Source organism: Rhinolophus sinicus, linkage group LG10 (genome assembly GCF_036562045.2).
Source record: "Rhinolophus sinicus isolate RSC01 linkage group LG10, ASM3656204v1, whole genome shotgun sequence".
Taxonomy (NCBI): domain Eukaryota; kingdom Metazoa; phylum Chordata; class Mammalia; order Chiroptera; family Rhinolophidae; genus Rhinolophus; species Rhinolophus sinicus.
In genome coordinates this window covers 33,494,892-33,517,114 of record NC_133759.1, presented here as the reverse complement: position 1 = coordinate 33,517,114, position 22,223 = coordinate 33,494,892, and the positions used below count along the sequence as shown (strand labels likewise).

The 22,223-nt window shown below is 51.3% G+C and overlaps 2 long non-coding RNA genes across 7 annotated transcripts in view; both read left to right on the top strand.

Annotated features, from left to right (window-relative positions):
- Nucleotides 1-6,513, top strand: part of LOC109456170 (uncharacterized) — a 72,825-nt gene extending 66,312 nt beyond the window's left edge. For 3 of the 6 annotated variants that reach the window (XR_012489662.1, XR_012489664.1, XR_012489665.1), the window contains one exon: nucleotides 1,008-6,511. This is a non-coding gene — a long non-coding RNA (uncharacterized LOC109456170). Of the gene's footprint in view, nucleotides 1-1,007 lie in introns of all 6 variants that reach the window. The other 3 variants (XR_012489660.1, XR_012489663.1, XR_012489661.1) reach the window with 2 other exon arrangements.
- Nucleotides 6,514-12,704: 6,191 nt separating this feature from the next.
- LOC109456173 (uncharacterized) lies at nucleotides 12,705-20,892 on the top strand. The gene is made up of 3 exons (XR_002138820.2): nucleotides 12,705-12,883; nucleotides 13,432-13,610; nucleotides 20,753-20,892. It is a non-coding gene; the product is annotated as an uncharacterized LOC109456173 (long non-coding RNA).
- Nucleotides 20,893-22,223: the final 1,331 nt, after the last annotated feature.

Here is a 22,223-nt window from a genome sequence, read left to right as displayed (position 1 = left end):
CCCCAGACACTCCTGCCCCAGGACCTTTGCACTTGTTCTCTCTGTCTGGAATACTTTTCTCCAGATGTCCACTGGTTTAATTTCTTCATTCTTTGAGTCTTCGTTTGTCACCTTCTCCATGACGCCTTCCCTCACCATCCTATTTAATATTGCAGCCTGCCCTCTCTTCAAGCCCAATATGCCTGATTACCCCTGTACTGCACCATTTCTTTATTCTACAGCACTTGCCACTTTCTAGGGTATAATATTACTTATTTATTATACATATTGTTTGTTTCCCTCTGGAAGACTAGAAGCTCCATAAGGCCAGGGATCAGGGCTTGTTTTGTAACGTGAAGAATCCCAACATCTAGACCAGCACCTCGAACACCACCTGCATAGAGCAGGTCCTTAATCAGTACTTGGCGAGTAAATCACTACCCTGGAGAGAACATGGGCTTCTGAAGTCCCCTTATCTGGGTTCAGTGAACTCTTCAAGCACTGACAGCTGCATAATATTCCCTCTTAAAGCCTCCATTTCCTCATCTACAAAGTAGGATTTATTTTGAGATATAATATACATGATATATATAATATACATGTGGGCAGAGTGCCTGGCCCACAGCAGCCATATGGAAGTCAACTGCAGGGAGAAGTGACTTTATGTAGCAAATAAATGTTATGAGACACAACTCGAGCAAAGGACAAGTACAGTGAGGGGCTGCAAACTCGACTTGCGTATATTCTTCCCTCCTTGGAAGGAAAAGTCTGGTTCCAAACACAGTGAGTTTGAAAAAACATTGCAGAGAAGTGAGGAGGCCCTGTCTCAGCCCAGCTCGCTAGCAGGGGACTCGGGGTGACCGACTTCACCTTTTAGGCCTCTGTTTTCTCATCTATAAAATGGAACAAGAATACCTTCTCTGGGGGTTAGAGTGATGGAAATGCTTGTGGGCTACGTGGGGTTGCTTTTATGGGTGGGCTGGCCTCAGTTCACATCAGGGCTATAAGATGCTTTCTGCTTCACGCAGGTGTTATGGGCTGAATTGTGGCCCCCAAAATTCATCTGTTGAAGTCCTGACCCCCAGTATACCACAGAATATGACCCTACTTGGAGGCAGCTTCTTTAAAGAGGTAATTAAATCAGCCTGACATTGTTCAGGTGGGCTGTAATCTCATCTGGCTGGTGCCTTATAGGACGAGGAAGTTTGTGCAGAGACACACACAGAGGGAAGACGCTTCACAGACTCAGGGAGAGGATGGCCATCTGTAAGTCAAGGAGAGAAGCCTCAGAAGAAACTAACCCTGTGGAGACCTTGTTCTCAAGTGGAACGAGCAGCCTCCAGAACTGTAAGAAAATCAGTTTCTGTTGTCTAAGCCCAGCCTATGGTACATTTTTACAGCAGCTAAGGCGGTAAGTCTAGATGACATTCAGTGAATGTTAGCAAGCCCAGAAAACCAAGCTGCTGTGCTCCTTCCACTCAGAACCCGCGCCCCTCCCCCCATGCACTTGCCCCAAGCATTAGTTCCCCAAAGCCCTGCCACACGCCCCTAACTCCCTGGGTCATGGAGATGTTTGGTTAGGTCTCTCAGCCTGACAGTAGCTCAAGTGGGAGTCCTGATGGCACCTTGGGGGCCATCTCTGGGTAAAGACCCTCAGAAACGTGCTTTTTGAGGTTCCATGAGGAGGCGGTTTCTAGAAGGGTCTTGGTCACATTGATTGAGACAGAAAATGCAGCTCTGCTGGCCTTTTTCCCTTTGGCAGTCAGAGGAGAGACGAAGTCTGTATTCTCTGGAAAGGGCTGATCAAACACCCAGGGCCCTGTGCCAAACCCCTCTTCCTTCCACGTGCTTTGGAGGTTCTGTCTGGGCACGCTGGGCTTTCGGGGATGGGAAATCTGTTTGCGTCAAGTGATTGCCTTTGAGCCATAGCGGCTCAGATCGTCCCTGGGAGAGCTTGGGGCTCTTGGGGACGTCCTAGCTTCTCCTGCCAGGGATCAGATCCCCTGGGAAAGCTCATCTCCGGACCCCCTTTTCCTGCCCTGGGTGTCTTTAGACATGAGACGCGGTGTGGTCTGCTTGCCTCCCCAGAATCACCCAACCCTGTCTTCCTTTCAGACCACCATGCCCCCTTAACTGCTTTGATCAACAATACAGGCTAAAGGTCAGGGCAGTGAGACCCACACATCAACTCTCTGAACACTGACTCTCCTGGAAGAGTTTCTAAGTCGGGACTGGGGTAGAAATTCTGTGAAACCTTAGTAGAAAGTCTCTTATTTCTTTCTTCTGCAGTGTAAGGGGGAAAAAAGAAACAAAACAAGGATTTTCTCTGCAAAACAAGGCCACCCACACACACTCCCCTGTAAAATCTAGGCCTGCCTGACGTAACTGAGAATGTTGGTCTACTGTCATGTAACTGTCACCCGCAGCCGTGGTCAGAGGCAGCCTCCTCATTTGCCTCGCTCCTGACTTAGGAAACGGGGGAGCTCAGGGCCAGCAGTCTCCCAGGCCCAGCACGTGCCGCCACACCCCAGGGCCCATGAGGAGGAGTCTGAATTCCAGCCTTTGCTCCAAATTACCTCCTGAGTGGACGGAGACTCAAGGTTAGCTACCCTTGGGCAGCTGTGGGGACAAGCCCCAAAGGATCTGACTATGCTGTAAAAGCGTTTGCTTCGCAGTAGCTGCTCGCATGCGGTATTTCAGATCTACGTTGGACCAGTGTTCAGAATTCAGACTGTAGCTCCGAGTGTGAAGACTCAGTCTTAATCATGCATTTTTAATGAAGGGCTTTGGACTTTGGCTCCTTCCTTCATGCTGCTCATAAATGTGGATGTTTTCTAACAGAAGCTGGACAACAGACAGATGGCAAGATCTGTGGCCTTTAATCTATTTGTGCGAAGGATCCAATTAAAATGGGCTTTTCCTGACCGTTCCAAGAGTGGATTAGCAGCCCGTGCTTCTGGGTTATGGGGCAGAGTGACCTTAAGACCCCATCTCCCGTCCTTTTGGCAGTGGGGGAGGCTCCCGGGAAGGGAGATGAGTAAGGAGCTGGCCCAGGTCCCCCCCACATCTGAGGAGTCCTCGACAGCCCGTGGCAGCCCAAGCTCAAAGGCCTTGGGAGAAGGAAGCTGTTTGCCCCCCGGGCCTGCCTGCATCTGCAGCTAATACCGTGAGGATCCCTGACTTCACTGGAACCCACTGCCAGGGAATTTCCTTCTCTTTCTCTTCTCCTTCACATTAAAGTGAAGCCAAATAACCAACCGGGAATGTATTCTAAATAGCCTTTTAGGGAGTTTCCTGGTTGTCACCACACATTAGCTCTCCACACCTTCTGCTTTTGCTGCCTGATCCAGTTAGAATTCAGAATGGTGTCCCAGGAATCACAAAATCCTGACTAATTTTGTAAAAATCCAATTACTCTTACTAGCCAGTAAAACAAAAAAATATGTTCAGTAAAGATTTCCAACAACAGCATTTGAAACCACACTGGACAATCTGTGGTTGGAAGAGTGCTTGTCCCACCCACAGGGGCTCCTATATTGACGAACTGTGACTGACTGCCCCAACCGCAGCCATCTGTCACACGCCAAGGCAGATGCTCGCTGGGAGAAAGAAAGGAGCCAGTGCGTGGGTCCAGTCTGGTGGACACTTTGCTTTCAGAGTGGCTGCACACTGGCTGACTCCGACTGCTCCATGGGCCTCCGACAGGGAGTTTTGAATCGAGTCACACAGAGCGAAAAGCAGGGGAGGAGAGCAAGAACAGGGGACAGTGACAGACAGAGAGATGTGGGGAAGTGATCATGAGACAATGGCAGATCTAGCAGGGCGGGAGCTCTAGACGCCAGCTTCTGGGAGCCACGGGATGGGGTTCACCTTGGGTGGTTCTCCTGGGCTACATTTACATTGGTGAGCTCCTGACAGCTTGGGTTGGCGTCCCAGCCCCACACTTACTAGCTGGAGGACTTCGGGTAAGTCACAAGCCTCTCTAAGCCTCAGCATCCTCTGCATCCTCCTCCTCAAATGGACAATGATGGGGACCTACTCCTTAAGCTGTTATGAGCAGCACATGGTAATGAGCACAGAGCATCGGGCATCGTGCCGGGACCCAGGCAGGGCAAGGCTCAGTCATTGACTCACTACCCTCGTTATGACGGCTGCCCTAGTATTAAACCCAAACCAGAGTCCTGACTGCAGGGCACTGCTGCGGGCCTGCCCAGATAGCTCTCTGGGTGTCTATCCTTCCTTTCTTCCTTTCCAATAAACAGCCATCACTCCAACTAACTTGAGTGTGTCTGTGTTTCCTGTAGCTTGGAAGAACCTGTCTCACGTGGAAATACAAAGAACTGTATATCCATTTGCCAGCCAGCCCAGGTGACCAGGATGCCCAGCTCCTCCAGCACTCCGTGTCCATCATGTGGGAGAAGTGGCTGGTAGGGGGTGGCTTGGCCTTTGAAGGGTTGGGTCTCAAGTCTCCTTTGTTTCAATGCAAACCGAGTGAGATGCAGTTATGGGCATTGCCTAGCTCGTGGAGGGAGAGGGGGTGGAGGCCGTCTCGAGACTGGAGTACAGGGAGGGAGCGAGATTCCGGCTCATCCAGAGGAATAGCAGCACCCAGGGCTGTGGCGCCCATCAGCAGTGAGGCCACGCATGTGCGTGTGCGTGTGTGTGTGTGTGTGTGTGTGTGTGTGTGGCAGAGGGAGAGAGACAGAGAGAGAACTGGGTATGCGCATGGACAGCCACAGGAGGACCTACAAAAGAGCAGGGTGCCCATGTCCACGGACGTGTGTGTGCTTGTGCCAGGAGGGACGTGTCTGAGGGCAGGGCTGTAGGGAGGAGTGTGTGCATGGCCCTGTACCTGGGAGGGCTGTGGTGGGTGTCCTGAGTGTGTGTGCCTGAGGATGGGTAATGTGCACAGGTGTGAGTGTGGGCCTGTGTGCAGATGGCCATGCATGCCCACGCATGTGTGCAACTCTGTATGGTAGCTATGGAGGAAATGGGCCTTTGCCTTCAGAGGCTCAGCTTGCCCTAATGCAGGATGGGGTGGGGCAGGCCCCGGGTCACCTGGCTGACATGGCTGTAATGACAGCCTTTATGGGGCCTGATGCATCCCAGGAACCAGAACCATTCAGGAACCGCTGATGGAAGACATGGAATGAGGAAGTCCCAAAGGTTTCTATGGGTTTTCATTTCAAGGGACACAAAGTGACCTTTGCCTCTGCCACTTGTGCTCGCTGCTGCTGCTTTGTCCCTTCCCCCAGGGACGGGCAGAGGCCAGTTTCACTTTTCTTCCAGTAGTTTTTACTTTCAAGTTCCCTTGATTAAACACCAAGAAAGGAGAGGCAGGGATGGCACAATGTGTGCCAGCTCAGGTGCCTTCGTGAGGGCGTTGGCAGGAGCTGGCCATCCTTCATGGAGACAGCTGGCTCAGGATCAGGCCTTGGGTCCATACCAATGGCCTTGATGAGCCAGCCCTGCAGACCCGATGAGACAAGCTGTGACTCCCAGAGCACACCAAACGGAGACTCTCTGGGCCTGCTCGTTTGTGCTGCTGAGAAAACAGCATTGAAGAGGAGGTGTGGTTTGTCCAAAGTAACACCGAGACTCGTGCCGGACCAGAACCAGCTGTCAGGCCTGGCGTTAGTGGACATCTGTGCAGACTGTTAGCAGGGCGCCAGCCAATGTCAGAGGCTCTGCAAGGAACTTGCAACTAGTAGTAAAGAATTGAAGTTTGTCAATGATCTACACGTGAGGACAGACTCAGGCCTCTTCTTGGGCTCTAGGAAGAGCACGCGGTCTCTGGCCACCTTACTGATACCCAGCCTCTGAGCCCATCACAGGTGCTTTGGCTTATGTGGTAGTTATCAGCTGCAGAGTGCTCTGGGCTTTATACTTCCACCATCTCTTTGGCTTTCTCTACTTTGGACATTGCTATAGAGTGAATGTTTGTGTCCCCACCTCCGAATTCACATGTTGAAACCTGATCCCCACCCAAGGTGATGGTATTTGGAGGGGCCTTTTGGAGGTGATTAGGTCATGAGGGTAGAGTCTTCAAGAATGGAATTAATGCCCTTATGCTCTCACTCACCCCTTCTACCATGTGAATACACAGCCAGAAGATGCTGTCTGTGAACCAGGAAGTGGGCTCTCTCACCAGACACCAAGTCTGCCGGTGCCTTGATCTTGGACATTCAGACTCCAGAACTTTGAGAAATAAATTTCTGTTGTTTACAAGCCACGTAGGCTATGGCATTTTGTTATAGCAGCCCCAATGGACCAAAACACTCACGGACACATTTTTAGAAAGGAAGAGGTAAGCCTGATGAAGACAGTGTGACAAGAGCACCCGCCTTGACATTGAACATGGGCGAGGATGATGCCATGAGCATTTTCGTGAGGGATTCCCACACAACAGCAGACATTATCCAGGTGACGTCGTCATCCAGGTTAACTGGATAATTGGTGTGACATTATCCAGGTTAACACCACCATTATACGCATCTGTAAGTTAAATAATAAATAAGATTTCTTTATTCTTAGTCTTCAGTAACACCTTGAAGTTTCATGCTGTACACCTGAAACTAATATAAAATAATATTGAATGTCAACTGTAACTGAAAAAAAATAATACTTGTGGATGGCAGATATGCAAACAAAATCAATATTTATTGAAAAAATTCACTATTTGAAAACTTAGATTAGTCTTGTTCATTTATCCTGTAAAGTGTCACATTTTAGGCTGATTCTGCTTGTGAAATGCCTTGGGATGGCTGGTCCAAAATACAACGTCTGTAGCAATTCTGCCCTGCTTCCCTGCGCAGCATTTTGGGGATGTGTTGACATCTCGTTCGTCCCTGGGAGCGGGTCATAGATTGGGTTCCTGCCTGTTCCCCAGATTTGAGTGCGTTGGCAATCACCTTTCCTTTGAAATCAGCTTTGGCTGAAATCACTGGCAAGTTGGCTCACAAACCAGTTAGAACCTCATGTTTCTTCTCCTCATGGTTTCCCTAAAGATGTTAGGTCACAAGCTGGATCAGATGTTGAAAACACCAGTGGGAAAGAGGAGTTGCACTGTCTTTTATTTGTGCAGGCAAAGGGCCAAGACGGGAGAGCAGCAGGCAGATCCCGGCCTCCGTAGGCTAGATGAACAGACTTCCTGCTTGCTCTGCTCTCAGGAGCTCTGCTCCAAGAAGTCACTTTGACATCTGAGCCCAGAGAGATAAACGTGGGACTGTGACTTTGGGCCATGTGGCCTAGATAGGTTACACTGTCCAACCCCATCTAGTAAGAGCTGTGCCCTGCTTGGCTGCACGGAGGGAACAACAGCCATCTGCTGGAGCAACACAGGGGGATCCCTCCATGGCCAGGGACCTGGGACAATATTGCCCCTCAAAAGGAGCACATTCCATGGAGGGTACTTGACATGATTTTAGGTACAGAACGTCAGCGTTTTTATAATCGGTTATGAATTTTTTTCATATTTATTCAAAACTAGAAAAATGTGACACCAAACTCAACAATAATCATTTATTATACCACGGTACACTGTAGAGTGATTTCTTTAACCTTTGCCACAAGGCATGAAAAGAAGCAGATGTTTGAGGGCATCACATTATTTAGATGGCTTTAGCCGCCCAGCGAGACTGTGAGTTCCTTAGTTGAAGGGCCTCTGCCTACATTGGTGTGGATCTGGTACTGATAGTCTGCAAGGCAGGACAAGAAGCAGACATTTGAGGGATCTTCCCAACTCTTGGCTCTGCAAGGCAGGTTTGTTTTACATATTGGCGACCAAATCAGTTCTTTAAAAAAATCTTTCACCTGCCTTTTATTGACCCCTGACCCCCATCCCTTGCCCCTGTTTGTTCTTTAGTCCTCCTTTGAGGCCCCAGATCTCCTGAGGCCTGGGAACTGGGAGTGCCGCTTGATGGGGAATCTACAAGGGGAGGAAAGCCTCACAGTAATTAGAGGACACCTGCCCTTGTGGTCCTGGAGCATTAAATCTCCAGAGAAGACAAAGCAGCCCTTACATCCAGTTGGGGGGCCATCAGAGGGTGGTTGGGGGCCCGTTCTGGATTAGGACCAGTGGAGGGGAGGCCTGGGTTGCATGAGTGGGCAGGGAACCTGTAGTTGGGGAATTTCATTTGTGTGTTGCTGAGTGACCACTCTATTGTTCCTGGGCAGCCAGCTGCAGGATGGAAGAGGATTTGTTTTATGCCCCATCTGAGAACTCTAACGAGGGAAGGATTAAAAGAAACAGGAAAAGCTCAGTTTAGATAAGAGTAGCCAGGAGCGCATGAAATCTTCTGGAATGGACAGATTATCCTGGAGTAAATGCATTCATTCATTCGACAAATATTTACTGAGCATCATTTGCTAGCCAGCAATGATCCAGCACCAGTCCACAGGCTTTCTGAAAGTGTGGCTGTTTTGAATGATTGAATCAGAGCTGGGTCTCGGTAAAGAAGTGAGTACCATTTTATTACAGTAGTTACCAAAGAAAATATCAAATACTTTTAGGCTTCATCCAAAGAAAATCATCCCCTGCCCCAGAAGCTTCATACATTCATGCATACCCGCCAGCGCTCTGAGAACGAGCCCCCTTCTTCCTGTGCAGATTTTATCAGCCCTGGCCGGTTGTGGGAAACTGGGCAGACATTTGGCAGGGGGCTCAAGGTAAAGGCTGTTTATTTAGTCCTTCAAGCAGACAGAGGGCAGAGAGGAAGGAGCCGGGGCGACTCTGAGGCTCCGCCCCTGGGAGCGATGCTGGCCTCAGAGTTGGGTCTGTCCTCACGTTCCTACATCAGCAAATACATTCACTCCATGTCTACTCCAGGGCTGGCATCTGCTCTGTGTGGCAAGTCCTTCTGACTCTTAGCCCCGAATGTGAGTGCTGTGTGCTAGAGGAAACTGAGAAAGTGTTCCAAATGTAATTGATAACACGTTTAGGCCTTCATGGAAGCATAGCTGTGTCCTTTTACAACACACATGGATGGGGCATAGAGAAACTGCAACAGTCGGTAGGGTCTGAGCCTAATCTGGGAGCAGGCGGAGCATCTTCTGATGGCCATCACTGCTACCTATCTATGCCTGAACACCATTAACGACCATTACCTATTTTCTGCTCTCCAGCTGTAGCGACAATGACCAAGAATAAGTTGGAAAATGAGCCAAGAGTGAGTGCAGGCCCATGAACAAGCCAATGTCGAGGGACTCACCATAGTCCCTGGGCCACAGTGGAGGGCCAAAACCATCCCTCCAGCTCAGATGGGAGTACCCTATGTTGGTAGGAGCCTGCTGTGCTCATTGAGGGGTACAGGTCGAGGCACTTTCCTCTAAAACAGTAGTTCTTAAAGCCTGGTCCGCAGACCAGCAAGCATCACCTGGGAACTTTTTAGAAACGCAGAGTCTCCACACCCCAGATGTACTGCATCAGAAGCTCCAGGGCAGGGCCCGGCGATCTGTGTTTCTGATGCACAGTTTAGTGTGAGAACCACTGCTCCACAAGGACCATCTCCTTTCATCGTCCCCATAGCAGTGTGCACCAGGCCAGTGCTGTCACACAGGCTGTACACATAACAACACCAAATCCCGGAGTTTATCAAGTGACCCAAGGCTCTGGACTCCCCAGTGGCCCCTCTCTTCACCAACTTTCAATAAAGCCCCTTGGTAGTGGGAAAGGCAGAGAAGCAGAGGCGACTGGAACCTGAGATGTGTTCCCATAGAGACCACCTGGGCCAGCCTTCCATAGGATGCAGGACACTGTCTCTTAGGCACAGGTGGAAGAAGGAGGGCGTCGCAAGGTGTACCAAGGTCAGGGAAGGGAAAGACAAGCTGTTGGCATAGTAAGATCAGTTAAGCTAGTGAGGGGTCTGACTCTCACGTAATTGGCACGTGAGCTGCATAGGCTATAATTGAAGACTTCACATACACCGAAGTGGGGAGAAGCAAGTCGCAACTAGCTTGCAGGATGTTCTGACAGCTTTTCGCCTCTTCCATCGGTGGAATCTAAATGCCTCCTCCCCTCCACCATAGTGAAACTTCTGTACAAAGAGAAACCGGCCAAGACTCATGCCCCACGCAGAGTCTGTGGAAGTTTACAAGGGCATGAAAATGTAGGACTTGCTAACTTCTGGGGAAAGTGGGAACTTTAGGGAGACAGAGGAGTTTTAAAAAGACAGAAGTGGAAGAGAGGGATTGAGGGTAGCACGAGGAACAGAGAGGGGGCCATATGGTCACGTAATGCCCATGATGGGGACATCTCCACTGTCTGGACGGTGAGACCCCCCCCCCCCACTCTGATACTCGAGCCTGGATCCAGAGGCTGAGTTCTCTTAGTCTAGGATGAACGGTGCCATACTCGTTATCATTACTACTATTTGCTACCATTGCAACTGCTTGGCTGTGAAGAGTGGGAGAGAAGTCGAGCAAGACTCCGAGATTTCTGCCTTAGAAACTGCTGTTGATAGGAAACCGGTGAGCGGAGGATCACGGGGTCTGAGGAGAAAGATGGCTGCACCCAGCTCAGCTCCAGGCACCTGTGGTCTGTCCAGGTAAGAGGTGAGGAGGCCTCTGGGTGGATGGCTTGGAAGTCAGAGGGGGTCTGGGTTAGAGATGGGGCGAGTCCCAAGCAGCCGCGTGTGGTAGCGAAGGTTGCAGGGTGTTGAGTGGGAAGAGGATCAGGGCACTACATGCCAGCATTTCAGGGGCGTGCGTGGCGTGTGGGTGCTGTGAAAGCCTGAGAAGCAGGCAGCGTGGGGGCAGGAGAAGCAGGAGGGCGGTGTGGCGACCTAGTGGGACAAAGCTTCCAGGAGGGAATGAGCGAGGCTGTGGCCGAGGGCCCGCCATGAGCAGGGCCCAGGTGTTCAGGGGTGTGTTCATATGGCCCTTGGTGAGCTTGTCAAGGGCAAGCCTGTGATGGTGAGGTCTCTAAGCCAGTTTGCAGTGGGTTTAGCCATGAATGGTAAGCGAGAAAAACAGACGATCTCAGGAAGCTTGGCCGTAAAAGAGGACAAAAAACAGGACAGTGGCAAGAGGAAGCCAAGGGGTGGAGGGTTGCTCTGTTATTACTATGTGGAGATGTGGAAACATAAGCAAATTTGCCAAAGGAAGAGGTTTGCGGGAGAGAGAGAGAGAGAGAGAGACAGGGGACTGGGAGGAAATTTGAAGGAGCAAGTTACTGCCCTAAAAAGCGAAAGGGGATGGACCCAGGGAATAGCCCAGGGGGTTGGTCACTCTCAGTCAGAAAGAGGGACAGCCCTTCCATGGAGTTCTGTAGGTTCTAGGCCAGAAGTGGAAGTAGGTGGGGACAGATAGGTGGGAGAATTGAAGGCATTAAAACACTGTGTGTCTCTGTGAAGTGCAAGGTTGGAGTGAGGCCAGAGTAGAATGTGGGCGTTCCAGAGGTGGAGCAGCTCCTGGAGGAGGTGACCCGGTGTGGGTGCAGGTGACAGATGTGGCGGAAAGGTAAAGGCCTCCAAAGTGGAGGAGTTCAAGGACGGAGGGTGGAGGGTGTGGGGTCTGGAAGGTGGTCATGCGGTGTGAGTGGAGGCCCAGAGGAAAAGCTCTGGGTCACAGCCACAGCCTTCAAGAATGGGGACAGGGACCTGGAGAGGGATGGATGACAGAAATGAGGAGGGACTGAGCGGGCTGGGCTGGATATTAAGCCTCACAAGAGGCAGGGCTCCAGGAGCAGAGGCCTGGAAGTGTCCTCAGGGACCCAGGAGAAAGCCGCCAGCCAGCCACCCTGCCCACGCCCCAGTCACTACCTGGTCCTGGGTGTTGGAGAATGAGCAGCTCTGCTCAGGAGGCCACAAGCAGTGGGCCCTTGAGGGCGGGGATGCAGGTGGAGGGAGCAAAGTGGGCGGGGCCCGAGGAGGTGGGGTTGGGGACCATAGATCCAGGGCTCACAGTGGGCTGGGAGGGGCTAGAAGGGACTGGGCAGCAGGAGCAGCTTTTTTTTTTTTTTTTTTTTTAAAGATTTTATTGGGGAAGGGGAACAGGACTGTATTGGGGAACAGAGTGCACTTCCCGGACTTTTTTTCCAAATCAAGTTGTTGTCCCTTCAGACTTAGTTGCAGGGAGCGCAGCCCACCATTCCCCGCGGGAGTCGAACAGGCAACCCTGTGGTTGAGAGGATGCGCTCCAACCAACTGAGCCATCCGGGAGCTCAGCTGCAGCTCAGCTCAAGGTGCCATGTTCAATCTTAGTTGCAGGACAAGGCCCATCCATCTCAGTGCAGGTCCCACCCTCTCTACAAGTCTTTCCTGATCATCCCGAGGCACAGTTTCACTTACATAGACTCATAAATGAAATTTGTGGGTCTTTTCTGATTATACACTAATCAAAGATTTTTCACGTGTCTTATGTGGATGTCGCTATATCAATATATAGTGCAGAATATAAATGCATAAAAAGAGAAATGAAACATGATGAGACAGAACATAGCTATAGATAGCAGTAGTGGTATAATCTGCCTCTGCCCTGGGGATGGTCCCGTGCCCCCGCCAGGGTATGCACACTCCCCTTAGAGACTACTGAGCTGTGTTATGAGCTGGGGTATGCTGGTGTCACATACTTCCTCTGCGTCTCCTTGGTGAACAAGAATCATGTCACGTGCACAGCAGGTGCTCAGTAAATATTTGTGGAAGGGACAAATAAACAAGTCACTCAGGAATGCTTGGGAATAGAGGCAGTGTCCCAACACAGCCAATGGCTCTGCCTTTGGAATCAGATGGTTTTGCATCCCTGCCCCTCACTAGCCCTGTGACCCAGGGCAAGTTCTTAGGCTCCCTGAACCTCGGTTTTGCCCCCAGTGAAAAAGGGCAGAATGACTGGCGCTCCCCCAGCAGCTGCAGTGAGGATGGAGCACTGTGCACTCTGTGAGGGGACCACTGCGGAGCAGCTGTCTGCTGTGAGTTCTCCAAGCAGCAGGGCTCTTATGAGGGTACGGGGTGAAGGTGAAACTGGGCAGAGGTCCAGGTAGGGCTGGACCGGGAGCAGCTTCTCTGACACCATTCAGATAAAGGATTGATTTGGTTTCAGTTCTGAAAATGGGACTTACGGAAAACTGCTGTGTGACTGATTCCTTCCTTTTTCTTTTTTTAACAAAGCTTATAATATATGCTACCTTATAAAGACATATTTATCATAAAAATGAGAAAGAGGTAGGACAAATAAGATTGAAAAAAACACACCACGTTCTCACCGTGGAAAGAGCATCTTTGCTAACATTGTGGTGTCTTTTCTTTTAGTCTAAAAAAATTCTGTGCACTAGCTTTTTGAAAAACAGAATTCCAAGTATTTTATATATGTATATACGTGTGTGTGTACTCTATAAATTTGTCCGATATTTTATTGGCCTTCATGACGTACGTGCTTTCCTCATTATTACAAATTCTTCATGAGTCTAATATTTAGTGGCTGCGCACACCCACTAAAGCTGTTTCTCCACGTTTGCAGAGCCCTTTACAGCTCAGCCGTCTCCCCAAGGTGTTGGGCACATCCTGCCTCTGCCCTGTGTCCGCAGCCGCCAGGGCCTGACCCCAGCAGGGCAGAAGTGACGCCTCCACACCTGAGGTCAGCAGAGGGTCAAGGCCTGTGTTCAGAGGCCCTGGCCACACTAACATCTCACAGGACAGGTGAGCCCCTGACTTTGCAGCCTTAGCTCCTCTTCTTTGAAACGGGTAATAGCAACCAGACCCACCTCGCATGGCAGCTGCGAGGTTCAGTGAGATCCTGGCTCTGAGGCCACTCTGAACTGCCTGGTGTTGTCGAAACCTTGGTTTATTGGATTCGTCAGAACACTTTAGATGCCCGCAACGGGGAATCCAGCTCAACTAAAACGAAACCATAAAGAGAACCTATTGGCTAACAGAATTGCAAAGTCTAGATGCAGAGACGCAGTGGGACCCAGAGCCTGAAGGCCATGGTCACAGGCCTCTGTCCCATATTCTTGCTCCTTTGGTGGCCACATCCTGGGGCAGATTCTCCCCAGAATGACCCAGACCCCCACACTGGTGGACGTGCCCCCACTGCTGGCAGCCCCAGGAGAGAGCAGGCTCTCTTGACAGCTCCAGCAGGAGGCCCAAGTGGCCCGGCCTGGCCCTAGGCCCTCCCACCCCAGTGAGGTCGGCCTTCCTAGCCTCAAAACCTGAGAATGGGAAGGGGTGGTACCCCAAAAGAATGGGACAGACTCGAGGAGGGGCCAGTAGCAGAAGTCTACTTCGTGGGCCATCATTCCTACTCCTGGGGCCGGAGGGAGGTTCTCAGAGCAGGTGAGGCCAGGAGCCCCTGGAGGTTTAGTCTCTGCATAGCAATGAGAGCTCTGGTTGCCCCAGCCTCAGATCAGAATCCTCCCTAATCACCCTCCTCAGCCTTGTCTCCTGCTGGCGGGGCAGGGAAGCTGTGAACATTCTCCACTGAAATCCCTGCAATGGGGCCACACCCCCAGGATCTCCTTCCTTGTGACCCATGAACAGGGAGGAGGCCTGACTCGCAGTGACCTCATCAGGTGACTCAGCGCACAGTGAACACAGGCTTCTCCCTGCTTCTGCCCCCAGCCTCAGGGTGTGTTAGGGACCTCAGGCCCAGGTGAAGGGCCCCACACAGCTTTATGGGCCCCAAAGTTTACAGCTGAGAGAGCAGAGCTGCTGCTGCCTGGGAGAGCCAGCTATGGGTGGGACACAGGGAGAGGGCAGAGCAGCAGAAGATGTCATAGTCAGAGGAACCGTTGGCTGCTGGTCTGGTCTGGGAGCTGGGGAGGTCCCAGCATCCTCCTCCCAAGCTTTGTTCAACAGGGAAGTAAGGTTATGTGTGTCGTGAGCACGTTTCCACCAGTCCCTCCTGCCTGAGGTGGGGAGGGGCAGGCTCTTAGGACAGTGGAGCCACTGCATTGTCTCCTGCGGGTGGCATCCTGCTATCTGCACCTGTATTTGCACTTGGTCCCTGCCCTGAAGGCTCACAAGCCACCTGATATCGGGACAGTCCAAACAGTGATGGGAGGGTGTGTGTGCAGCAGGGCAGGACACCCGTTCCCTTTCCCTGAGTGAGAGAGACACAGGCCTCAGAATACCCTTGGGAGCTGAGGAGTGGGTGCTGAGGGTGCAGAGGGGAGCACACAGAGAGCCAGAGGCCTCTCCAGTAAGTGAGGAGACCACAGACCTGGACAAGTAAAGGAGGAAGAAAGGGGGCTCGCCAAGAAGCAAGATTGAGGAATGAGGAGATTCTTTCCAGAAGTGAGGATGTGTAAGGTGGGAGCCGGAGCCAGGGAGGGGGCTCCTGGGAGAGGGCACACAGAGCAGGATATGGGCGCCCCAGAGTGACTGTCAAACATACAGGCCGTGCAGGAGCTTTAGAAAGTGGAAGAGATGCTAACATACATCCCTTGTTAGGCCTTATGCGGGCTATGGACAAGGTAAGGGAGAGGTGAGGGAGGGAGGGGCACCTCGGAGCAGGAAACGCCAAGAGGGCTTTAAGGAAGCCTGTCTGTGAGGGTGTGTGTGTGTGTGTGTGTGTGTGTGTGTGTGTGTGTCCATGCTGCAGCATGGACTTGGGCTCCCAGGGGTGGAATTCCAGGGCTGTGCACATAGAGGGGGAGGAGAAAGGAGAACAGGGCCTGGGAGGGGGCTGAATCCTGTAGTGCCCCTCCTGGATGCCCAGGTCCATCCCTAACATTAGGGGAGGATGGGGCTCCAGCTAAGCTTAGGGATGGTTCAGGCGTGGCCCCTGCCCTCTGTCACCCCATTGTACCCTTTATGCCTTCAACGACCTCTGGCCTGATATGACAGGCGACAGACCCCCTGACCCCAGACTCACTTTCCATCGAGGGGAGGCTGGATTAAGTGTCTCCCAGGCTCCACCGAGCAGAAGTCTTTGGGGAGACATTCCCATGGAGAAAGCAGCCTCCTAAGGAGAAAAGCAGTGAATGGCTGAGGAAGGAACAAAGGACCATGAGGAAGCATGGATGAGTTAGGAGAAAACAACAGTAATAATGGTGATCCTTTACTGAGGACTTGTGATAATGGTGATCCTTTACTGAGGACTTGTGAGTCCAACTCGCTCCTCACACAGCTCTAAGAGAGGTTAAGTGACTTTCCCAAGGTCACACAGCTAGTAAGTTGACAAAGCAGGGAGCGAACAAGAGAGTCACCTCCATTTGGATCATGAAGTCCAATGCCTTGAATTGGACAGGCGAGGAATCTGGCTCTCTCCAGGAAGGTGCACACACAAGGCCCCTAACCTACAGTCCTGGGTGCTGAGTTCCTTCTCCAGAACCTGGGGTGGAGGACAGGGGTTTGGACCAAGGCAGCCACACCCCATGGCATCCTTGAGTCAGCCCCAAGTTGGCTGTCTGAGCTCCAGGGCTTTGTGTGGGCTGTTGGGGACCGGGAAGACCTCAGTGCCGTGTGGGCTGTTGGGCTGAAATAGTCATGCCATTCCTCCTGGGGTGCTGGCCTCCCTCTACAGACACTGGGAGGGGTGACACTGGAGAGAAAAGAAGGGACCAAAGTGGTGGAAATGCAGCATGAGGCATAATTTTGAACCACACAGAGAAAAATATCTAGAGGTCTTCAAATTACACTGCTGGCAATCCGTCGTAAAGCAAATAATTTTTGCAAAAAGTTAAGCATCCTTCACAATGTGTGAAAGATGGAAGTTAGAGACACCCCAACATTCAACACAAGCGGAGGTTTCAGTAACTCCTGGTTGCCCACGTAGCCATTCAAAGAGACAGTGATGAGCCCCTCTCAACGTGGATCATGTTTATTGTAAAAAAAAGGAGGAGACCAACAGTCTATTGCGATTTTTCTAAGTAAAAAATGTGCTTGTGGGAAAGAATTAGAAAAAAATAGAAAATTCAGCAGCATTTAAAGAGTGGTATGAAATAAATGGTGAATTAAATATTTTTATCTTTCCCAGGAGAAGTAAAACACAGGTAAATTATTTTTGAAAGAGTATCATATAATGATTAACCAGGTTGAAAAACAAGCATCATGGCAAAGAGACCAAGCACTGGTTTTCTGTTGACTTGGCAACAGCCAGCTGACAGGACCCAATGGGTCCCAGGCCCGCACAGGGCCAACAACAACATAAGTGCTCGCTGAAGGTGTGCTGCGTGACACCAGCAGGATGCGGAGGTGGAGGTGAAGGCCGAGCTCTCCAGGAGTGGCTGATTATCGCACAGGAGTGGTGATGAGCGGCACAGGAGGACAAACTGTGATAAGCACCCCTGGGTTTGACCAGAAGTGGGTGGGTGGAGGGCAGAGGCTGGGGCCAGGCTGGGGCTCCTCGCCCACAGGGAGGTGGCTGCTGAGAAAGCACTTGTGGGAGAGGTGCGGGGCCAGGCCTGTTGGAGGTTTTTCTTTTTCTGCCCCTGCTCACCTCCTGCCAAAGCAGTGAGTGACCTCCACTGGGTGAGACCCAGAGCTGGGACAGGACCGCCAGGCCTTGAGCAACCTTTCCTGGAAGAACATGGAAATCCCATGACTGTGTGCTCTGCCCTGTGCCAAGCACTGAGGTACCCCAGGTAATATGCAGAGCAGCTGGGGTCCCAGGAGGCAGGACATTCTCGTGTTACAGCACCCTTCCCTCTCCTCATGGCATGTTTTCGGGGTGGGGGGAGCAAAGGCAGCCTCAGGTCCTGAGAAGGAGATGTGGGGGCAGGAGGGGTACAGGGTGGGGCCGTGGGTCACAGTGGAAGAGAGAAAGTCATGGGGTCCATGCTGCAGGAATGGAATGTGCATAGTAAAGAGCAGAATGGAGGGAAGCTTTGGAACTGGATCCGGGAGGGCCCCAGCAGACCCAGGCTGTGTTCAGACCCTCATTTAGGGAGAACATTCCGGCAGCAGAGGTTCCCGGGAGGCAGGGATGGGCGAGGCACCAAGGTGGGCCTCAGACTCGCAAAGGGTCATCCTGTGGGTGGGGGGGTTGGACTTGGCCTGCCCACACGCTGAGACTACACCTGGCTGCCGAGAGTTTGAATCCTGGCGCTAGCACTTACTAGCCACGTGGCCTTGAACAAGTTGTTTTACCTCTCTGTGCCTCAGTTTCTCCAAATGTAAAACGGCACTAATAAAAGTAACTTCTCTTGTTGGGTTGTTTTGAGCCAACATTACCCCAGTGCCAGGCAAGACTGTAAACTAGTGGCCCAGGTAATACGCAAGGGGAGCCAGCTGCCTCGTTAGTGACGGTGACAAAGGGGTGGAGCACGTGGCTGCAGAGGTGCCCTCCACCTGGCAGTGGGAACAGTCATTGGGGGACCCCTCACGCCCATTGGTGTACAAGGAGCCAGGCAGCCAGAATTAATCCATGATGACATTCAAGTATCCAAATCGGCAGTGAATCTTCGTCAGCTGCTGCAGGAGTGGACAGTATGGCCCGAGGGCTGATAAACACACCCAGGGGCTCATGGCAGCCACTTGTGAGGAAAAGGCTGCTGATGAGAGGCCTCCAGGAGGCAGAAGGGCTGGGCCCTGGGACACAGGCAGCAGGAGCTTGACGGAGTTCGCAATTGGCCTGGAGTCCTCAGGACCATCAGGCCTTCCCCAGTCACTGGGTCTTTTTGGAATTTATTTCAGTTCAATTCCATCTAATCATTTTTAAGCAGCAGGGTATGCTGGGCCAGATGAGGGACACACAGAGAAGTACCACAGAACCTTGGTTCCAGGGATCTCACAGCTGAGTTTAAGGAGACACAGAGCACACTTACTACCATCAATACCGCCAACCACCACAGCAAGTGCAGCCGTCAGCACGGAGACCTCACTACACACTTTATAACAGCCCTGGGTGGTGGACATTGATGTCTTTATCTTAAGAGAAGGCACTGAGAATCCGAGAGATTAAGTAGCTCATCTAAGGTAACAGCTGATGTAAAGGGTAGTCAGCATCTATGTGTGACTATAAGGGCCATACCTTTGGCCACCACACCTATTGTCTCACTGTGACCTGTGATAATAAAGGAAGGAACAGTGTGCTAGGGAAAGAGCCTCGAGCCTCAGTTTATTATCTGTAGAATGGGAATAATGACCTCCAGCTTCCTGAGTGACCGTGGATAATGTGTTTAACAGATGTGTACCACTAAGAAATGTTTCTACTCTAGTTAAACATTTAAGGGGGCTCAGAACAGGTAGTCACAGGGGCTGCCAAGCACTCTGAGGCAAGCAGCATGGTGGGGGTGGGGGAAATAGCATCAGCAAAAGCCCGGAAGTGTGAATGAGCAACTGCTCCAGCATGACACCTGAGAAAGATGGAGACAATTCGGCAGAGAGGAAAGCCCAAAGCTGCTCGGTTCCTCCTGCGCTTTCTCCTTCCCTCCGCAACCCGGGAAAGGTGCTGATGGCTTCTGTTTGCACTTTCTCCTTTCCAGTTGCCCCTTACCCCACACAGTCTGGCCTCTGCACACATCACCTGCTGGAAACACTCTCACCAAGGTCCTCAATGCCAGCCCGTTGCCAGCCCAACGGTCATCTTCAGGACTTATCTTCCCTCCTCAACAATCTAGACATGCTTCTGACCTCCTTCTCTCTGAAACTTCACATCTCAACTGGTGTACTGCCCTCCACAGGGGACTCTCCCCTCTGGCTCTTTCGTTGGCTCCATCCTCTGTGTCACCCTTGGATGTTGCTATGGCTGGTCCTAGATCTATTTCTCATCAGCACATCCTCACTGGGAAACTCATCTATTCCCACCGCTTCCGTGTGGTATGTCCAAGTCCCAATCACTAGTGCAGCAGCTCCCTGAGCACTGGACCCACAGACCCACCTGCCTGCTGGGCATCTTGACCGGCATGTACTCCAGGCAATTTGAACTCAAAATGAGCCCAAGAGGCTGCACGACATTCCTCCAGTAGCTGCCGCTCCTTCTGGTCTCCGTTTGCGAGGGGTTAACATCACTGGGGCAGGTTGCCCGAGTCAGATCCCCTGGGAGTTGCCCCTTACTTCTCCCTCAGGGACATCTGGATGCCCTCTCCTTTCAACATCTCTGGGCCTTTCTCTCAGTCATTGCCTCATCATATCTCCTGAGTTTCCTTCCACAGACTTCCCCATTGCATCCTTACCCAAATGCCAGAGAGAGGTCTCTAAAATGCAAATCAGCCCAGGTTCCACACCCCCTCCCCACCACCGCCCTGTTGAGTGTGCCAGCCTCTTCACTACACACATTTCCACTGTCCCGGGGCCCCACGCTCCAGCCAGACTGAAACCACAGAGCAGATTTACGTTCCTTCACCCTAATCCTTTTAGGGCTATGCTTGAGAGTCATCTCCTCCAGGAAGCCTTCCTGCAGCCCAGGATGTTAGGGCCCCTCTTCTGTGTTACCAGTTGTGCCCAACAGCTCTCTTCCTACATCACACCGATGCTTAATTTCTCGCTCCCCACCAGAGACCATGGAGTCTTTGAAGTCAGGGATTGCTCTTGTGCTTTGTTTTCCACAGTGCTGAGAACTGCGTGGTAAAGTCAAAGCATCTGGGAAGGGTCTTGGAAGCAGACGCTGAAGGTGCTTTTGGGGAAATGGGTTATTACACGTGCAGACACTGAAAGTTGAATATACAATATCCTTTCTCTCTTTTCCCTAATAGCACCCCAATTTTGTTCAGGAGGCAGCAATAGTGTTAACTACATTTCTTAGCTTTCTTTTATGGAGGGTAACCGTGTGACCCAGTTTGGGCCAACAAGATGTAACGAAAAGTAGCTAAGCATGCATGGAAGAGATTTGTTTCCCTGATGTGAGCACAGCATAGCCCCTTTCTATTTCCTGTCTCCCACTTCCTTCCTGAAATTAGGAGAGGAGGCTGGAGATGGAAGAGCCATCTTGTGACCAGGAGCCAGCCATGGGGATGAGAGCCACGCACTAAGGAATCCTGAAAGGGGCCTTGTCATGACCCCTGGACTAGCTACGTCCCGCTTCTTATTATGACGCACAAATAAATCTCATTGAAGCCACTTTGGTTGGGTTGCCATTGTATTGAGCTGAATTCCACCTAGTAAAGGTAGATGAAGGCAGATAACCATCTATGAGCATTTCTGAATTGGCCTTTCCTTTGGAGATGACGCTGCTGTCCTGACAGCAGACAGAGGGCAAGATTAATGGAGCAGGATGAGTCTGTTAGCGGGAATGATGTTGTACTTCAGCTCTTGTTTTCTTGAAGGAAAGAATTCAGTCAAGAGACAGAGCATAGCACAGCAAGAAGTTTATTAATAAAAGCGAGTACACTCCGAGATATGGAGCTGGTTGACCCAAGAGAGAGAAGCCTCTCCTTACATTGTGTGACAATTCTATGGGTAGAATTGTCTCCCCTTCTCCCTCTCTGTTATTTTTCTCTTTCTCTGCTGAGGTGTCCCATCCTCCCCTCTGGTTCTCAAGGTTGTTTCTCAGAGCATAAGTGTGAACCTGTTAATTTTCCATGATTTATCTGAGAAGCTCATTAAAAGTGGTCCCGAGAAGCAGGATGTATATTCTGATAAGCAGGATGGTTTCTCTCCCTCTCGAGCATTTTTCCTTCTTCTAATGATATGTCTTGTTCTCAATATCTTGCTGGGCAAGCAACGTGGTTGTGCTCCAAGTGAGAGCAGCTGTAAGGGGCCTTGACCCAAGTAGGAGCAGCTGCAAGGGGCCTCCTAACTGGAGCTAGTTCCCTCCTTCTCCTACTTATTTCTACCTACCCTACCAAGCTGAGTGTTGGAGAGGCTGCCATCGTCTGAGATTCCATCACAGGACCGCTGCAAGGCCTCAGGGTTTGATGAAAAGGCTTCAGCCATGGTGGCCCTAATGTGCCTGTGACCTTGGCCTTCTCTGGTCTCTGCTTGGTTTCACTTGTGAAATGAGGCTGCTGGAATAGTGCTTCAGATCTGGGCTTTGGAGTCCAGCAAAGCTGGGTTCAGGTTCTAGCTCCATCACTTAGTAGCTGTGTATCGTCTAGTCACTTTTTTTTCAGTTGGCCTCTAGCATCATCATCTGTAAAATCCAGATTGTCTAATAGTACCTATAACTATAGCTCATGCTGAGGTTCTGTTGCATCACACGTGTGGGTGCCCAGCAGAATGCCTGGCAGAATCCACCCTGGGTGTTACAGCCCAGTGCCCAGCCTGCATTGAATGTTCTGTGGTGGCAGCTGTCCTTGTGTTTCAAGTTCTCTAGGAGGGCAGACTGGTGACCCGTAGTTTCATGCCTCCTCTGCCTCTGGGGCTGGAGCAAAACTCAGGAAAGCCTTTCTGGAGGCTTTGCACTCTGTGGGTGGGTGATGTAGCCAGAGG